At 40.0% G+C, this 19,798-nt stretch overlaps 1 protein-coding gene across 2 annotated transcripts in view; it reads right to left on the bottom strand.

Annotated features, from left to right (window-relative positions):
• The window catches only part of SHROOM3 (shroom family member 3), a 272,583-nt gene that overhangs the window by 73,549 nt on the left and 179,236 nt on the right, over positions 1-19,798 (bottom strand). For both annotated transcript variants that reach the window (XM_040326816.1, XM_040326823.1), the window contains one exon: positions 8,280-8,402. The gene's annotated coding sequence lies outside the window, so the exon portion shown is untranslated. The remainder of the gene's footprint in view (positions 1-8,279; positions 8,403-19,798) is intronic.

Genomic DNA, 19,798 nt, shown 5'->3' with positions numbered 1-19,798 from the left:
TGAGTATGGCACAACTGCAAACCTACCAAGAAATGGCCACCTAAACTGACAGGCCAGGCAAAGAGAGCATTAATCAGAGAAGCAGTCAAGAGGTCCATGGTAACTCTGGAGGAGATGCAGATGGCAGAATCTGTCCACAGGACAACTATTAGTAGTGCACTCCAGAAATCTGGCCTTTATGGAGAAGTGGCAAGAAGAAAGCCATTGTTGATAGAAATCCATAAGAGGACCCATTTGCAGTTTGCGAGAAGCCATGTCGGGGGGACAGCAAACATGTGGAAGAAGGTGCTCTGGGCAGATGAGACCAAAATTTTACATTTTGGCCTAAAAGCAAAACGCTGTGTGTGAGGAAAAACTAACACTGCACATCACCCTGCACACACCATGTTCATGTTGTGGGGATGCTTTTCTTCAGCAGGGACAGGAAGCTGGTCAGAGTTTATGGGAAGATGGATGGAGTCAAATACTGGGCAATCTTAGAAGAAAACCTGTAATGCCTCGTAAACACGATCAGTTTTTCCGACAGGAAAACCGCATTTTTTTCATCAGGAAAGCAGCTGAAATTTGTCTTGCATACACACGGTCACTCAAATCTTGGCTGAAATTCCGAACGTCAATAACGCAGTGACGTACAACACATACGACGAGCCGAGATCAATGAAGTTCAATAGGCCTTTCGGCTCTTCTGCTTAATTCTGAGCATGCACGTTTTTCTTTTGCGAGTCGTAATTGCATACAGATGAAAGCGATCTGCGATAGGATTTTTTCCTGTTACGAAAATTGAGATCCTGCTCTCAATCTATTCTTGGCAGCAAAACTGACAGAAAAGTGTGATGGACCATACACATGGTCAGTTTTAATGACAAAAACCTCACATCGCACTTTTCCTGTTAGGAAAACCGATCGTGTGTACGAGGCATTAGAGTCTGCAAAAGACTTGAGACTGGGGTGGAGGTTCACCTTCCAGCAGGACAATGACCCTAAACATACAGCCAGAGCTTCAATGGAATGGTTTAGATCAAAGCATATTCATGTGTTAGGCCCTGTACACACAGGCAAGAATCTTGTCAGGAAAAAAACGTTGTTTTCCCTGACGAGATTCTTGGCAAGAAACGCTTGCCGCCCGAGTGTACAGACTTTTGTTTCAAAAGAACCGCGGTTCTCTTGAAAGGAAAGAACGCGGTGACGTCATTGCGTAAGACGAGCATGCGCTTGTCACATTCGATGCCGTCGCTGCCATCTTGCTTCACCCTACCTATGTCGTGGAAGATACCGCGAATGCGTCAAAGTCATTTCAAGCATGCGCGTGTTTCCACGGCGACAGGTAAGTATACACACTCTCAGGTTTCTCGTCCGGAAACAGGTCGACAAGAATCTCAACAAGAAAAAAGAGAGCAGGTTCTCTTTTTTTTTCGTCAAAATTCTGGCCAGATTTCCTGACGAGAAACCTGAAAGCCTCATACACAGGAACGGTAATCTCGGCGAAAAGCAGTTTTCTTGCTGTTTTTTGCCGTGTGTACGAGGCTTTAGATTGGCTTAATCAAAGTCCAGACCTAAATCCAATTGAGAATCTGTGGCAAGACTTGAAAATTGCTGTTTACAGATGCTATTCATCTAATCTGACAGAGCTTGAGCCATTTTGCAAAGAAGAATGAACAAAAATGTCATTCTCTATATGTGCAAAACTGGTAGAGACATCCCCAAAAAGACTTCCAGCTGTAAAATGCAGCGAAAGGTGGTTCTACATAGTATTGACTGAATACAAGTATGGGGCTGAATACAAATGCGCGCCACACTTTTAAGATATTTATTTGTAAAAAGTATTGAAAACCATTTAGCATTTTCCTTCCACTTCACAATTATGTGCCACTTCTTGTTGGTCTATCACATAAAATCCAAAAGTCATTGACCTTAAACAAGCATGCACTGTTGCATGCATGCTTACTCCTACTTACTGACTAACTAAGTAGTAAAGCCAGCAACAACAGGATGACCCCAAAGTTTGCATCTCAAAGTCCAAATGATCTTTCAGTTTAAATCTAAATACATTTCAGGTGCATCAAAATAAAAGGTATGCAATGTCTTAGCATTAATTTGCTTTAGAAAGCAGCAAAGCTTTTGCATCCTACTGTTTGCTCTACATCAGTCAGCATGGGTGTGTCAGACCTCTGCAATGAGACCACTGCTTCCATACAAGAGAGCAAGCGTCCTTCTCTACAGTATACTGCTTTCTAAAAAAAAAAAAAAAACAGCTCCAGTCGGATCCGCTGTACTAACCATGTAAGGTTAGTCCAGCAATCTCCTGCGCTGAGCACTTGTGTTCTGACAGGGGGATGCCCCCCCTTCCCCCCTGCCAGAACACTCCAATTAGCGCTATCTGCCATTGGCTGAGAGCGCTGATCAGGAGTTGGTTGGCTGCTGGTTTTTCAGACAGACCGACATACACACGGGCAGAATGTCGGCTGTTATTTTTTAACAACACATTCTGCCCGAGTATATGGGGCTTAAAGCAAACAAACTGTAAGACTTTGTGTACATCTATTATTTTGACATCTGGAATTTTTGTTTAGCTGGTTTAAACTGAAAGTTAAATTTGGCTTTATAAAATGTGATAATGGCAGCTGCCATATTGCTTTCCTCACAGATCTCACATTAGGAAGATGTTTAGTCTACACCTAAGCTTTGTGTTTTTTGAGGGTTAATGATGAAAATTTAGGGAGGTAACAACTAACAGGTCATGGGAAATATCTATTATTATTATTATTATTATTATTATACAGGATTTATATAGTGCCAACAGTTTACTTAGCGCTTTACAATAAAAAAGGGAGACAATATAGTTATAATACAATAAAATACAAGAGGATTAAGAGGTACCTATATATACCTAGACAAATAAGGGAGCTAGTTCATAGCAGTGGAGAGATACTGATATTGGGTTTGAACATAGTGATTTATATTTTACTTTCCTATTAAGACTCATCGGCCCAAGAGGTCTATACATTTTGTATGCACAGTCATTCCCTGCTGGGGTCTTTCAGCAACACTGTCATGCTTATTTTAAAACTGTGCATCCAAGCTTATGCATGCAAAACACTGGAGGCACCAGTTGCTTCAGTAAAAGAAATGAAAGCGTTCTGCTATGTTAAGCTGAGATCTGTGCAGCTCCCAGATGGCACAGCTAGTACCCCATGGCACTGTTCCCAGTAAGAATATCCAAGGTTCTGTCTTTAAAATTAATGGAGATCAGGAAAAAGTTGAACACATAGACTGTGAATACTATAAATATCAAAATAAGCAATGGGAAAATAAAAGGGTTTAAAAGTAAAAAAAATAACTAAGTATAGTCCCTCTGGTTTTAGGTTCAGTGCAGAGTTCGGATCACTTGCAGAGCAAATCTAATCTGATGGTTGCATAAATCGCTGGCCCTCAGAAAAAGGCATTCTCAGAATCTTTCGATGTTAAAATTGGAGCTCAGAGCTCTTAATTTCTCAAATTTTTTATTGCTGCTGGAGAGGGTGTTGCAGATTCAAATTCCACCCAGTCAAAGAGTCTGTTTCGAAGAGCATTTTAATATGCTTAGTAGACATCTACAACTATATTTCCATCTGAAAAGGTTTCACCATCCAACTACCAGCATATTGTTTAGCAGAGTAAAATTGTAAATTTGTTAGAAACCAAATACGTTGATGTGTTTAAAATCTTAGGCCTCGTACACGCGACCGAGTTTCTCGGCAAAAACAGGCAAGAAACTTGCTGGGAGATATTTTTTTGCCGAGGAAACCGGTCGTGTGTACATTTTCGTCGAGGAAACTGTCGAGAAACTCGACGAGCCAAAAATAAAGCATGTTCTCTATTTCCTTGACGGGAATGGAGAAAATTGGCTTGTCGAGTTTCTCGACAGCTTCACAAGGAACTCGACGAGCAAAACGATGTGTTTCGCCCGTCGAGTTTCTCGGTCGTGTGTACGAGGCCTAACTGATTGGTATCTTTTTATTCTGTACATTAGTGTAACCATTTTTTTTATAAAGATAACTCCATTTCAGGAAAATATATGGGGATTGCATGAAACTTAACTCTGTGCATTTCAGTCATAGGTCAGTAAAGAAACTAGTACAGTACTGCGCCTAGAGTATTTATGACTGGGCCATTTATGACAGGGCTTCATTAGAAGATTTTTTGAAGGCCCACTAAGGGAGGTTCATGACATTTCTACATTCTTTCTTGGCTGACCTGTGTTATGTTAAATGTGTCACCTTCTCTGGCTACATAGCGTAGACTGTTGGTCAGTGTAAATCCCCCTTACAATGGTAATCAGTGTAGAATTCCCCTGATACATTTGTGCTTTGTGTAAAATTCTCCTTACATTGGTGGTCAGTGTGAAATCCGCCCCCCCCCCTACATTAGTGAGTACATCGGCGATCAGTGTAAAATCTGTATTACATTGATGACCAGGGTGAATGCCCCTTTACATTGGGGGTCAGTGTGAAATCCGCCCCCCCCCCCCTACATTAGTGAGTACATTGGTGATCAGTGTAAAATCTGTATTACATTGATGGCCAGGGTGAATGCCCGTTTACATTGGGGGTTAGTGTCTGACTACCAATTCAACTAGGGGCATTTGCAGATTTTACAGTTTGTAAAAAATAACTGATTTACTCAGGTTTTGTCAGGGCAATTTTCTTCCTACCAATTTCATGGCATTCTTCTTCTATTGGACATCAACACTAGGCATTCATTCTCCCTCTGGAAAGCCCATTTATTTTTTTTCTCTCCACCTACCACTGATGTGGGGATTTTTTTTCTGCCCATTAACCACTGACAGCAGTGTCATTTTTAGCACAATGATGGTGAGGCATATTATTCCTTGCACTGACCACACCTGCTAAGGGGTTTGTCCTTCCACTGACCAGAGATGTGTGCTATGATGTACATTATATAGTTATGACTGCTAAGCTCTATATACTGTTTAGAATTTTACACAGACCTGTCACAGTGCTGACGAAAGTTTTTACTTTCACAGTTGCTCATTGCAATATCGGGATGCAGTGAATGCATGGACACAGCCACTCACCCCAATTTGACAAGTAAGCAACACCCAATGCACACTGTCTGCATTTGGGGTTGCTTACCCGCACCTGCATGACTGTCAGATTGGGACAAGTGGCTGTGTCCATAGAGCTGCAATAGACACAAACGGGCTGCCTGTATGATGCAACTGGTGGCTGAAGCTGCACAAACAAGGCACTCATTCACAGGCTAGCGGTGTCAGTGCCCATCCAAAAGGGATATTAATATGAGCTTTAGTATAAAAATGTGCTCAGTCAGAAAATGTGGTATATTTAGTTAGTAAAAACAGTATATGGGGGGGGGGGTGGTAACCCTGACACCAATGATTATGAAATACAAATTGTAAGATAGTGTTAGGCTACCTGGGTGAGCCCTGGCTAGAGCCTGGCTGAAATGAGTGCCTAACATATTGACTACACCAGTGGTTCAAGGATATCTATACCAAGGTCAGTGGTTCAATAGTATCCATAAAGTGTTATGGAAAATCCTGATCATTTGGATATGTGTGTGTGTGTGTGTGTGTGTGTGTAATTATAGCCTTTGCAGGTAGATATTTATTGCAAAACATTGTTAGGTTTCAATGGGGAAATTATAGAGGATGGTAATATCCTTGTGCACCAAAAATGGTTAAAGTGCTAGAACTCCACTAAATGCTGTTAATACATTCAGTGGCAACCTAGAATAACCATATTGGAATCTTGGGAAGCAATGACACGTTTTGTGAAAATTATAGCTAATGATATTCCAAATGCAACTGCCATGTTAGTGTTCCTGAGCCTTATGAGGGAGGGTGGAGTCGGGGTTTGAATAGCAATTTGCTCTAGCAACTAACTTTTAAAGTATGTAAAAACTACAATATGCACTTGAACTGTCCAAGTTTTTTTTGTAGAATATATAGAATAATAGAGTTTTCTTTCATGTAACCTTCACAATTTGCAGGATCTTCTATTGTAACAGTATATAAATCTGTCCTTTTATCTAAGACAACTACACACAAGTTAACAGGTTCAGGTGCATATCTGGGCATCATCTTCTATGAAAAATGTTCCTCCAGGACAGCATGTTCATTGTATTGTATACAATATATGTCAAGAGTCCAACAAAAAATCTAACTGTATATATTAGGGGGCTGTGCTAGTGTTATACAATAAATTGGTATGTTCCTACATTCTTTAAAGCCTCTTATTTTAGTGGCTTACTTAATGCAGATGGACCTTCAGAAATATTCACTGGGTAAAACTCTAACAAAAGACTCAAAACTGCACTTAAATGTATTTCCACATTTGCAGTTAAATTTGAGAAACCCTCACTGTACAGTATATTTGTTATTTGAACCTATTCACAAATCATGCCTAAAAATATATATTTTTTAAACTATGTTTTACCTTTCTAGTTCTCTCTTTGAATGAGGTTTATACATAGGATTTCTACTGAGTTTCGTAACTTGCAATGTGCAAATAGGGGACATATTGAGGGATTTTTTTTTAAGTGCACTAAACTACAATATCCACCATATGAATGTCCTCCATTAATAGATCACGTTTTATTCATATAAGCTGTAGTACAGCTTACATGAATGGATGAGTTGGGAGTAAAGGGTGGGCCTAGTCAGACACTCTTAATAAGTGCCTGTCAAAGTTTAAAGGATGAAGATTTCAAGAAATCCAGGAGCCTTTATTTTGAATAAACTTATACTTTAACATTAGAATGGGAAAACTAAGACTTTTCAGCATGTAAAAAGTTTAGAAATGCACTTTAAAGCTAAACTCTAGGCAGATATAAAAAGCACACATTAATACATAATTACATTTATTTTTTTTAAATGTAAGTACCTGAATTTGTTTGGATTATCGAAGTCAACACAGCTTTACTTTTTTCATTAAGCTAAGTGAACCATAACTTTGTTAAGTGAACAGTCTCTTCTACTGAAGTAGACCAGCTCCCACTGACTAAGATTAAACATGCCCATATTTTGGTGTCCTGAAACCAGATACATCCATGCTTGTTCCAGGTCAATGATTTGCCAAGCAGTGAAAGAAGAATAAAGATGAAAGTCCTTGTGAATATATCCTACAAAACAGGTCAACAGTGGTGGCTCCCATGTTTCTATCCCGACATATCTTTTAGGTAATAAGATTTTAGTACATCAAAGATGTCTGAGCCAGAATTGTACCACGTGGTTGTTTTGCTTGTTTGATGATTGATCTTGCTAAAAGAAATATCTCTGCTGGCACAAATAATTTTTAAGGGGCTGTAGGGAGCACAAAATCTGAAGCATGATCTTGCAAGGGGGCTATAAAAGCAATGATCTCTAGCTGTACATGTAATCTGTCTCCAGTCTTGATGGTTTCCTGAAGTATATCCCCTGCCTCCACCAATTTCTATAGCATGTGTCCAGTTTCTGACCATCTCCTGCAGCTTGTCTGCGGTTTCCAACCATCTCTTGTAGCATGCTCATCATTTTTGACCATCTCCTGCAGCTTGTTTGTGGTTTCTACTATAACCATTTATTTTAAGTCCCGTAGACACATTCAGAAAATTGGACAAAAAAATACAGAATTAGAATCGATCGTACGATAATATGATGGTTAGTACACAGCTTTCGAGAGTCATTCATGACAGTTCATCCGATATTATTTGAAGGGACAAACACATTTTTTTAATCAGTACAATACAAATACAATACATGACATCACTTCTGAATTTATATTTTGTCATGTGAGAATTTTCGTAACTTTAGTAACCTCTTCATTTTTGAGATGGAGACTAGCATGCAAAAAAAATGGATAGTCATTAGTCCGAAAATCTCATTGTGTGTACGAGTCATTAGCATGCTCATAATCTTTGACCATCTCCTGCAGCTTGTCTGAGGTTCCTAACTATCTCTTGTAGCATGCTCATAATCTTTGACCATCTCCTGTTGCATAAAGTCTCTAAAAGCTTTCTACAGTGAAATCCTCTGAATATTATGTAAAGCCCTTTGGAAAAGTTAGACCCCGGACTGAAGGAGCCCTTTATCAAGTAAGTTGACTACCAATGCTATAGACACTATGATGACTATGGTGACTCTGGAGAGGCAAATGGAGATGTCTCATATAAGTTGAAAAGCATACAACAGGAATAAATCAGGCAGGTCAGCACAGTCATAACAAAGAAAATACAGAATGGCAGTGTACATATAAAAAATTAGCTCCTAAGGGTCTTCTCACCTGGTCTTGAGTCTTAGTTTAGGTCCATCTGGACATGCTGCTGGGTTGATGGATTGCTTCCCTGGTGCTGTTTCAAAGCTGCTGAATGTCTGTTCATAATATTCAGCCTTCCCAATAAATATGCTTTTAAAAACAAAAACAAGACAAAAAAAAAAACATTAAACCTTGCCAGTTTAGTAAACAGATTGTGGTGTATTTAATAAAACAGCAAAAAGTAATTACATTACGCAAAGTGCAATATTCAAACGCAATCAATTCATACTAGCCTTTTATCAGTTTAAAACAACCAACAACCAGCAATACAACGTGATTACCATTATTATGGACATAAACACTCTATATAGTAATCTTTGCTTTAAAAAAGATTATATATTTAATTGCCCAATTCTGGTGAATCCCCAAAAAAGTGCTAAAATTATTAGGGGAGGAGGGCATAAAGCAAAACTTCCCCTTTAGGGTGAAATTCCACTTTAACACAGGCGGTAAAGAGGTGACATATCACCTAATGGTTACATATCAATGGCTTTGAAAAGCATTCTGACCATGGATCGCTTTTCAGAGGAGCATCGGTGCTTGCCGCTATTGTAAATGAGCAATTAAAGCTAGATTCCAGCCTTTCTTTCAGTCTTGCACAGTTGTACAGACTCCCCATCTGTACTAGAAATGCTCACTCTGATTTCACTGCACACTGTGAGCTTTTTGCAGTGTGTATTAGGCCTCGTACACACGACCGAGGAACTCGACGGGCGAAACACATCGTTTTGCTCGCCGAGTTCCTTGTTAGGCTGTCGACGATCTCAGCGAGCCAAATTTCTCCATTGCCGTCGAGGAAAAAGAAGACATGCTCTCTTTTTGGCTCGATGAGATCCTTGACAGTTTCCTCGTCGAAAAGTGTACACACGACCGGTTTCCTCAGCAAAAAAAAAAAAAACAGCAAGTTTCTTGCTGGTTTTTGCCGAGAAACTCGGTCGTGTGTACGAGGCTTCAGAAGCTGCTTCAAGTCACATAGAGCCCTTCTCATTTCCTGGCTGGGGGACATCCACCATCATCTAGCTCTTTCCTCCCCAGACTTCCTGCCCTGGTCCACCCCTTTCATTTATTGGATTTCATTTCCTTCAGTCATTGAAGTTCAGCGTCACATGTAGGTATTGCTTTGAGTGGTCAGCATGCAAATGCCTATAAATGTCCACTTTTTCAGACTGATATTCACCCATCAAGGTATTTTGAAATGTGCATAGCTCCTCCCAAGAGCCCACCCACTGCTTGCATCAGGGTTGAGCATTCGAGAGAAATATACTTATACAGGGTGCTATGATATTTTTGGGAAGCTATGTATAGCACCTTGTCAGCCCCACCCACCAGCCATGATTTGCCAGAAATACATAGAGGAGCACAGACACATATTGATGATAGATGATATCACCAGGTCTAAAATAAGGAATGTGCTGAAAATGTAAAAAGGTTTTATGTAAAAATTCCATTAGCATGTTGATGAGGGTGGGGGAGTGAGGAACGAGGTGAAGCAAAATGTAGGAGAATACATTTCAACTTGAATTATTTTTAATGAATACACACCTGTATTTTTTTTTTTTTTAATAACTGTCTGACTTAAAAATTATCGCTACACCGAGTTCACTTCTTGTTTGGCATACTTGGTCTATAGTCATATTCGTTAACAAACCCTTCTATGAGCTCAAGTTGCATATTTGAAAAGACTTACATTCCGTACATGACAGGAATAAATTCATTTAAATCCCATGCAGGTGTCTAAAATACATTTTGACTTAAATGGGCAGCAAAACAACATTTTTTAGTTTAAAATTGGAAGAATGCAATTGATCTGTTAACAAGTTGTGTATTTTCGGCCTGCAACATCAGGCTTTCGTTTACTCTGAAACATAATTCACATATCTGTTATTATACGTTATAAGTCTGATGTTGCATGTACATAAACACAGTCATTTAACTGCTAAATTTACAAGGAGAGCAAATCCTAGGTATAATATTAACATTCAAAGATATTGGCAGTCACTTGGCAATTATTTATTGGAATAGCCATTTAAGCATTGACTGAGCCAACAATATGCAAAAGCTTTTCCATTTCTCATTTGGAAATATAATTTGTTTGCATATAATTATGAGGTCCAGCTGTAAAGCAGCCTTATGTACTTTACCTCTGAAAAACCCAAAAATACCTTACACACAAACAAAGTAGCATTTAAATGAATGAATGGGGAAAAGGGTTGGGGGAGAAAAGGCTGGACATGTGATATGTCAAAGTCATAGGACCAGCTATACTTCCAATCACTGTAGTGTTATGCAGATAGCACTACATGGGATACTGCAGGCTCCACACTCTGGCCTGCATTTTATGAATGACTTTCTACTCAGTCCATCTGTTATTGAACTTACTTGTTCAAGGCATTTGGGTAATTTTGCAAAAAAAAATAGGACTGAATTGACCCAAGTGTTTTCCAGAATTTGGGCAACAAAGTTGAGGAAATGCTTACTAGAGTTATTCAACTACAATGTAAAATAGACGTCAACAAAATGATGGCCATCTGCACATAGACACAGACTCGCTGTTGCATAAATGTAAATCAGATGGGTAAAAGGGACGTTTACTGGAGCCTGACAAGCCGATTCTGTCTGTCCTGCACCAGTCTTTTCACATGCCGATTTGATTGACAGAGGTTTGGAGTGGCATTTAAGTGGTACTATTTTCATTGTTTTGGGCCACATATACATGTAAAATAGATTATATAAATGAGATGGAAAAATATACAATAAGTTCACCATCCAATTAGTCCAATGCAGGAGCCAGATGGTTTTCAAAAGCCTAACTCCACGTAAAACTTTATTACATTTTTTAATAGATTAGATAAGTGTAATGCCCTGTACACACAATCAGAGTTTCCGTCTGAATAATCTCTGATGGGTTTTTCAGACGGAATTCCGTTCAAGCTGTCTTGTATACACACGGACACACCAAATTCCGACCGTCAAAAACGCAGTGACGTACAACACTACGACGAGCCTAGAAAAATTAAGTTCAATGCTTCCGAGCACGCATCGAATTGTTTCCGAGCATGTATGTTCTCTTTCTAACTCCTTCAGAATTTCTGACGGAAAAAGTCCGATGGGGCATACACACGGTCGGAATATCCGATGAAAAAATTCCGTCAGACTTAGGCATTAGAATCACTATCAGGTTCTGTCCATTACAGACAGGAAGTAAATTGAATTTTCCCAGACATTTACAGTATTAAAAAACAGACATGGGTTCTAAATATTTCCCAATGTGTTTAAAAAAATATTTTTCTTTCTCGCTCTCTTGAGAGATACAGAAACCTTTTCATATTTACGTTATACTGCTGTCTACAGAAGGATTGGACACTGACAAATAGAAAACTGTAGGCCAGCCCAGTATAACCCCTCCGATTGCCAGCATTCCTTTGTTTTTTTGCTAGTGTTCTAGGGGGGGGGGGGGCGGATGTCTTCTCTTCATCTCTGTTGTGTGACTAACGAACCGATATTGGCTTGGTAGCTCTGGAATCCTTTCTTCCCATGTTTTAGACAAACCTTACTATGGATGCCTGCCTCGAGTCCTGTCACCTTAACAGCGACAAAAGAGGTGGATCAGATCCTATCCTTGGCAGAACTTCACCATTTCAGCCTTGTCTACCATGTACATTCCAAGCTTAGACAATTGTCAACCAGATGTTGTCAGCTGATAACATCTGGACTCAAGGGAGGTGCCCCTACACCCTCAGGTGTTCAAGGACGTGTGTTGCAGGTAGGGGATGTTGAATTTGGCCCTCCTGGCCTTCTGGTTCAACAACAAACTTTTCAGGGTTGTCTCCAAGTACAAGGATCCTTCAGTGGAAGCAGTGGTTGATTGGTGGGATCAGTAGTTCCTGATCTATGCTTTTCTCCCTGAATATCCTTCCTGCATTTGGGTCTTGACCAATGTTTGGCTCTTAGCACACTCAAGAGCCAGGTTTCTGCCCTTTACATCTTGCTTCAGAGACTATTGGCTGCTCATTATTTGAATAAAACTTTTGTACAGGACGTTTCAGATGTACTGTAGTTCCCCCTAATTATTCCCCTGTAACTCTGTGGCTCTGAATCTGGTTCTCTGTGCACTTCAGAAACTACCATTAAACCCATTAGAGATATACTTCTCTCTCTAAAGATATACCTCTCTATGCACAAGGTGATATTCCTTGTAGCTATCACCTCTGCAATGCAAGATGTAAAATGGTGGCTTTATCCTGCAAGGAATCCTTTTGTTTTTTACATGAGGACAAGATGGCATTGAGGCCCAAATAATCTTTATGCATAAGGTACGTTCTGCCATTTACCTCAACCAGGACATTGTTCTTCAGGCACCATACAATCGGATACAGCATTTCCCCATACTGTGTTCTTGCTTCTTGTTCCACCATTACTAAGTAGCTTAGGTAGACCATTATGCAAGCTTATGGTCTCAAGGTTTGGGTTCCACCCTTTTTATGAAGGCACACTTCACTAGATTGATGAGCACTTCTTGAGCTTTTTAGCATCAAGCAACTCTTTCCTAGATTTGCAAAGCTGGTCTTAGTTTTCTTTTTATATATATATATATATATATATATATATATATATATATATATATATATATATATATGTGTGTATTTTTTTTTTACAGTTACTTGCTTTCTTACAACTAAAAAAGCAGACAAACCCACTACTGAAAATAATATAAGCATATATTCACAGGAACATTCAATAATTTTCATGATGTCACATGACTTCCAGAGTTTCTCTCTTCCACATAGCTCCACATCACAGCAAACATGCATGTAAGGGCATATTTCACTCTACACCACTACTGTATAAATATCTACTTTCACAAGGCTTCAACAAAAGTCAAAGTCATTATATATAAAGAAAAATGAAAAAAATGTATCCGACTCACATAAAGGAAGAAAAACTGACATCTAACCAGTTTCGTTAATGACCTCTGGGCAGTCTCTGTGAAGGTTTGGTCACCAACTAAACCGGTTAGACTTCAATCTCTCTTCTCCCATGTAATCCATTGGTGGTGCATGCCATATTTCTGTATGATGGATGGACTTTTACTTTTACATCTGGTATGAAACCTCTACTTTTTGAATTTCTGCTTGAGTGAGTGGACTATAATCAATCTGCTTGAGGCCTCGTACACACGACCGAGAAACTCGATGGGCGAAACACATCGTTTTGCTCGTTGAGTTCCTTGTGAAGCCGTTGAGAAACTCGACAAGCCAATTTTCTCCATTCCCGTCAAGGAAATAGAGAACATGCTCTCTTTTTGGCTCGTCGAGTTTCTCGACAGTTTCTCTCGAAGAAAATGTACACACGACCGGTTTCCTCAGGCAAAAAAATATCTCCCAGCAAGTTTCTTGCTGGTTTTTGCCGAGAAACGCGGTCATGTGTACGAGGCCTCACTCTTGATGATGCAATTATTGCTAGCAGCTTTAATAGCCACTAGAAATAATCACTGTGTTCTCCCGGCAGGGGCGACTTCCCCCCGCCCCCTTGCCGGGAGAACACAATGGCTCTGCGGGAGGGATTTTCCCATCAATACTGTCTGTGTTAATGAATTTCCTTTCTACAACTCGCGGCAGATTCAACAAGTATTTCTTTGCATCTATAAATAATATGCTTTCCCATAGAAGATTTAGCAGGCCAAAGGGAAGCAAATATGGGAAGTTCATTGTTAGTATTTACATACATTTTAATGCAATACATATTCTAATAAATTAGGTAAAAAGGGATTATATAGTGATATGAATGTGTAAAATAGGACAGTTTGATGTAAATAATATTACCAATGTATACTAATGATTTTATAATTTTTTTTCTAAAATTAGCAGTGGTATATAGTATGTACATTAGGGTAGCCATCTTTGGGGCTTTTTCTCCCACCCAAAAATATTTTTCACTTATTTATTTTCACATTTATCATAAGTTACAATTTACATTCCAGAGAACTACAGCTGAACCCAGCCATGTTTGCCCTTGCCAATACACACAAACCAGGACCCATGAGAATGAGAAAATTATTTTGCCAATGAGGAGGAAGAGTGGGGGAACCCTAATTTGAAATATGATTGAGTAAACTGTGTCATACATGCTTTAGAAATCAGTGAAGGCAGTTTCTGCATCAGCTAGAAAGTTGTACATTTCTGACATAAAAACAGTGTAAGAGATCAAGAAGGATGCAGATATAATAAAACTATTTATCAGTGTGTACACTGTCCATTAACATACAGTATATCGTTACTTGCCACTTAGACTATGTCATATAGCAGAACTGTAACTGTCAGCACAGTTATCACTATTAGTTTTTTATTATCGACGATATTTTTCAACACCTTTGTGTTTTATCACAGTTACGTGATAGTTTACGTTTTTGTGGTAACCAGGATATTGGAGGCTTTCTTAGATATTCTGAGACAACGTTAATAAGGTGGTACACCCTGCACACAGCCGCAGTAAGCCAGCATTGGACATCTTGTTACACCCAGCCCATATAATTTGGGCTGGGTGTAACAAGATGTTCGCTGCTGCTTTTATGCGGCCGAGTGCAAGTACCAAGATGGGCGTCGCAGGCAGCATAGTATTCCTTTCCTCTCATGTCATTTACTGCTGGCTGCACTTCAGTGCCTGTCCATCAGTGCCCATAAGTGCTGCCTATCAGTGGCAGCCATCAGTGCCAGCCACCTGTCGGTGCCACCTATCAGTGCCATCTATTAGTGACACTCATTAGTCAGTGCACATCAGTCAGTACCATCTATCAGTGGCCATTAGTCAGTGTCCTGCCATCAGTGCCCTGCCATCATTGCCAGCCATCAGTTAGTGCCACCTATCAGTGCCAGCCATTAGTGCACATCAGTGACACCTAATCCTATCAGTGCTTAATCAGTGCCACCTATCAGTGCTGCATATCAGTGCCACCTAATCTGTATTGTGCTTTGAAAACTGTCACATGACATTAAAAAAAGTATCGGTAATCGGTATCAGCGAGTACTTGTACTCAGTCTTAAAAAAATGGTATGGGACAACCCTATTTGTTATCATTTGGAAATATAGACCACCCGCTCTAAATAGAGACACGTTTTACAAAATACCAGTACCTACTGATCTGATATTATATTAACAAAGCTTAATTACTCACTGTACATATATATATATATATATATATATACACACACACACATTTCTGCAGATTCATGAAGTGTATATACAACACCACAGACATTAAAATACTATCACGTTGAGAGTAACTTGAGTTGAATATGCGTATGTTATAACCCACAGCTGCAATACATTTATTTGGAATGCTACAATTATCAGAGGTCTCAAACTGGTGACCCTCCAGCTGTTGCAGAACTACAATTCCCATGAGGCATTGCAAGGCTGACAGTTAAAAGCATGATGTGACTTGTAGTTCCGCAACATCTGGAGGGCCGCCAGTTTGAAACCCCTGAATTAGATCATAATGGATAACCATGCAGATTATAGTGTCTATGATAATTCTAAGCAGGCACAGAACTCTTTTCAGGCACTTTTCTCTTAATATTTGGGTAATCTCAGAGAACTACTTCTGGGCCACCACAACAATGTAAGGGGACACCATGTGCACCACTTCCGAAAACTCTTATTCTGCCTTAAAGGGGTTGTAAAGGTTTGTTTTTTATTTTCTAAATAGGTTCCTTTAAGCTAGTGCATTGTTGGTTCACTTACCTTTTCCTTCGATTTCCCTTCTAAATTTTTTTTTTCTTTGTCTGAATTTCTCACTTCCTGTTCCTCCTCAGTAAGGTGTTCAGTAAGCTGTTCTAAATGACTTTCCACCACTCGGATGATGGTGGAAAGCTTACTGAGGAAAAACAGGAAGTGAGAAATTCAAACAAAGAAAAAAAACATTTAGAAGGGAAATCAAAGGAAAAGGTAAGTGAACCAACAATGCACTAGCTTAAAGGAACATATTTAGAAAATAAAAGACGAACGTTTACAAACCCTTAAAGTGGTAAAAGTCAAGTCTTGGAGAGCAATGTGTTAACTTGTGGGTCTAATACATGTGTACTCCTGAAGTTAACCAGTCCATGAATAGATTACCCTCACCAAAGAATAGCAGTTACTGGTGATTAACCTTTGACTGTGAAAGAACCAGGGTATCATTGTTTCTCACTGGTGTGTCAATGGTCTCCTATGTGTTGTAGATGGCCCCAATTAAGGATGTTAAATCACATATTGACAGCACACCAAAATGTTCCTTAGTCCGTATTTACTGTAAAGTCACCAGTAGAAGAAACATTCAAAGTTTTGTACACACAGGGTCCCCTAAATAGGCAGGCTGTAACAATCTTCCACTGTTACAGATTAGCTATGCTAACTGCTCTCCTATTAGTTTGGAGGATGTATTGGTCTGTATAAGTTGGTTTAGTGAACATTTTGATCTACTGGGGATACAAGATTTATTGTTCAATGCTGATAGGGCCATACGCCGGATCACTAAAGCAACTTTATTGCAGCACCTTGTAGTCACAAATAATCTTTGTTGTTCAGCTGGGACTTCTATGTTCCTCTGTTGAAGATGTGTCAGTTTCTAGAACAATCTTTGCAGTTGTCTATTTACATTTAAGCTGATTTTATGGGCTTGGATTGCATTTTTTTTAGCAGTTTCTTTGACTGAATACAGAAAATTGCAAAAGTTATTTTTGGTTCATTTATAGGGGCAAAAAAAACTTACTGAAATGTAGGCAGGTTCTTTCTGGCAGAAATGATCTTGCTCAAAAAATGGTCCAAAATGGTCCATACTGAAATAATATTTACATGGGTACAGTATGCTGCTGCTGCTGCTGCCTACTACCAGTGGCGGCTTGTGAAGTTCTAGGATGGGGGGCGCAAGACCCTGCCCCTTCATGTTTGGCCCATCCCACTTCTCATAAGCCACACCCCTTATAGAATCCACCCACTCCGTCCCCTATATTCCACTTGCTTCCACTCATAGTGTCAGGAGTATACAGCTCAGCATCACAGGACAGAGTATATAGCCCCAGCGTCACAGGACAGAGTATATAGCCCCAGGATCACAGGACAGAGTATATAGCGGACCCTCCATGAAAGTACAGACTCCATCCTCACAAAAACCACAATGGACCCAATTCTATCACTACCTCTGATCTCATGCTGACCTTGTTTATTTTAGTACAAAACATCCTCTATCCGGAAGGTAGGCAACTTCTGTATCCCACCTGAGGATAGACTACATATCCCATCAGGCCCCTGTCTCTGGGAGTCCTGTCCATGGCTGTCAAGGTTCTTGCAAATCCTCATGGGACTTGTAGTGCCACAACTGGAGTGCCAGGGTTGCTGACCCCAATGAATCCATCAATATCAGTAAACTACATCCTGTATCCGCACACACAACACAATGGCCCTAAGGAACTGCATTCTCTATACCACCACAGATCACCATGGGGGTTTATTTACTAAAACTGGAGAGTGCAAAATCTGATGCAGCTGTGCATGGTAGCCAATCAGCTTCTAACTTCAGCTTGTTTAATTAAGCTCTATGTAGAGCTGCACCAGATTATTTTGCACTCCCTAGTTTTAGTAAATCAAACCTTGTGTCTTCTATGAGTACAGGCGGCCTTAATCACTAAGCATTATTAACATCACATTCCTCATCACACTGACAGCACATTCCCCAACCCATTCCATTGACAGCACATTCCTCATCCCATTGACAGCACATTTCCCATCCCATTCACCGTATATATATTCCCTGTCACACCGACCGCACATTCCCCACCCCACTGACAATATACATTCCCCATCCCACTGAATCTGGTTTACCTGTATGACAATACACTCTTTTTATCCAGGTTTCCTCCATGCACTTAGTCTCCTCTTGGTACAGACATCTCTTCCCAGATTCCTCATCTCTTATCTCTGTATGACATCACAGCATACTACTGCAAACTCCCCATCCATCATCACTCTCCTCTTGTATGGACAGTATAACCCCCGGCCTATATCACCTTGGATCAGGTCTGATCCTGGACCAGGCATCCTATATTACCATACACCCATCATGTCTCTTTATAAATTCACAGCCTCCTATTACAAATCCCCTGCAGTGTCTCCTCTAGAACCATAAATCCCCCCCATCACCATACATCCCCATCCTACACCACCCTGATCTGTGTGTACAGCACCTACCCCAGATCACCCCTGACACTTCTCAGCACATCCCCCATACCAGACTGTCCTAGATCCGTTTACAGGAAATATATCATCAGAGCAAATTCTCTTCTTAGGTCAGACCACAAATCTCCACTCCAGATCCCCCTGTATTCTCTGTGTTTATAGAACAATCCGGGTACAAATCCCCTCCAATGTCACATCTCTAGGCATAACCCCCACTATGGTGTATGGTCAATATAATATCAAAAAAATCTACTGCGCTAATTTAATAAATGGTAAAGCGGCAACTGAAAATGTTATTCAACACTAGTAATAATAATAAAGAAAAAAGCTGTGCTAATGTGGACTTTGAATAACACCAGTGATCATAAATACTAGATAGAATCACAAATAAATATAAGTGTGGTCCTGAACATTGAATAAGTGAAAAATGTATTATAAAGATGGTCTAGGTGTCAATGGAATAGTGACGCAAAAATATGAATGAATAATAAAAACAAGTGATAATTATTATCTCCAAAAATAAATGAGAACTGGAAATAACAAGTGAATGGATCTCAGTCTGTGTAAAAATAATAAAAATGAGGATAAAAAAGCAATCGTTGAGGGTGACACTGATGATTGTGTCATAAACAACTAAGACAAATGTCCATATAAACTAAAATGTCCCCAGTGTGAAAATGGATCCACAGCATTCATAAGAATGTGATGACAGAAAAGTGCCTCCACCGGAATAACACACTGCTGCTTACCAGATGGATGTGATCTCTTAGTTATAGGAGATCAATTGGCGCATATGGCTATTAACCCAGCCTTGGGGCTCTATATGGTGAAATATATGCCTTAGCTTGCATGGAAGACGTCTCATATGCAGGGCCGATCCTAGGGTCACAGGCGCCTGGGTGCAGAAATATTTTTATAAAACTAGCGGCGCTTTACCGCCGACGCCCCCACACTGTCAGTGTGAAAGGGTTCTTAGTACATCTCATTATACATCACATTTGAAGATGGACTACTGAGGCGCAGGAATGGGCAGGGGCTGTGTATCCTATGCAATCTATCATGCCATAAAACATCTAGAGCAGGGACAGCCCAGAGCATGTGTAAATTAATGCTAGGGACGCCATCCCCCAGCACACAGCACACTGAACACTGTGACTTACCTCGGTTCTCTCTCTGTGCAGTCTGAGATAGAGATGGGAGAGGGGGGCATTCCAACTGGAGTTGGTGGAGACAGTGTGGGATCCAAGACTCCCAGTGTGAGGAATTAATTCCTGCAC

The sequence above is a fragment of the Rana temporaria genome, chromosome 1, assembly GCF_905171775.1.
Source record: "Rana temporaria chromosome 1, aRanTem1.1, whole genome shotgun sequence".
In the NCBI taxonomy this organism is placed as follows: Eukaryota; Metazoa; Chordata; class Amphibia; order Anura; family Ranidae; genus Rana; species Rana temporaria.
This window is presented reverse-complemented; position numbering and strand designations above follow the sequence as displayed.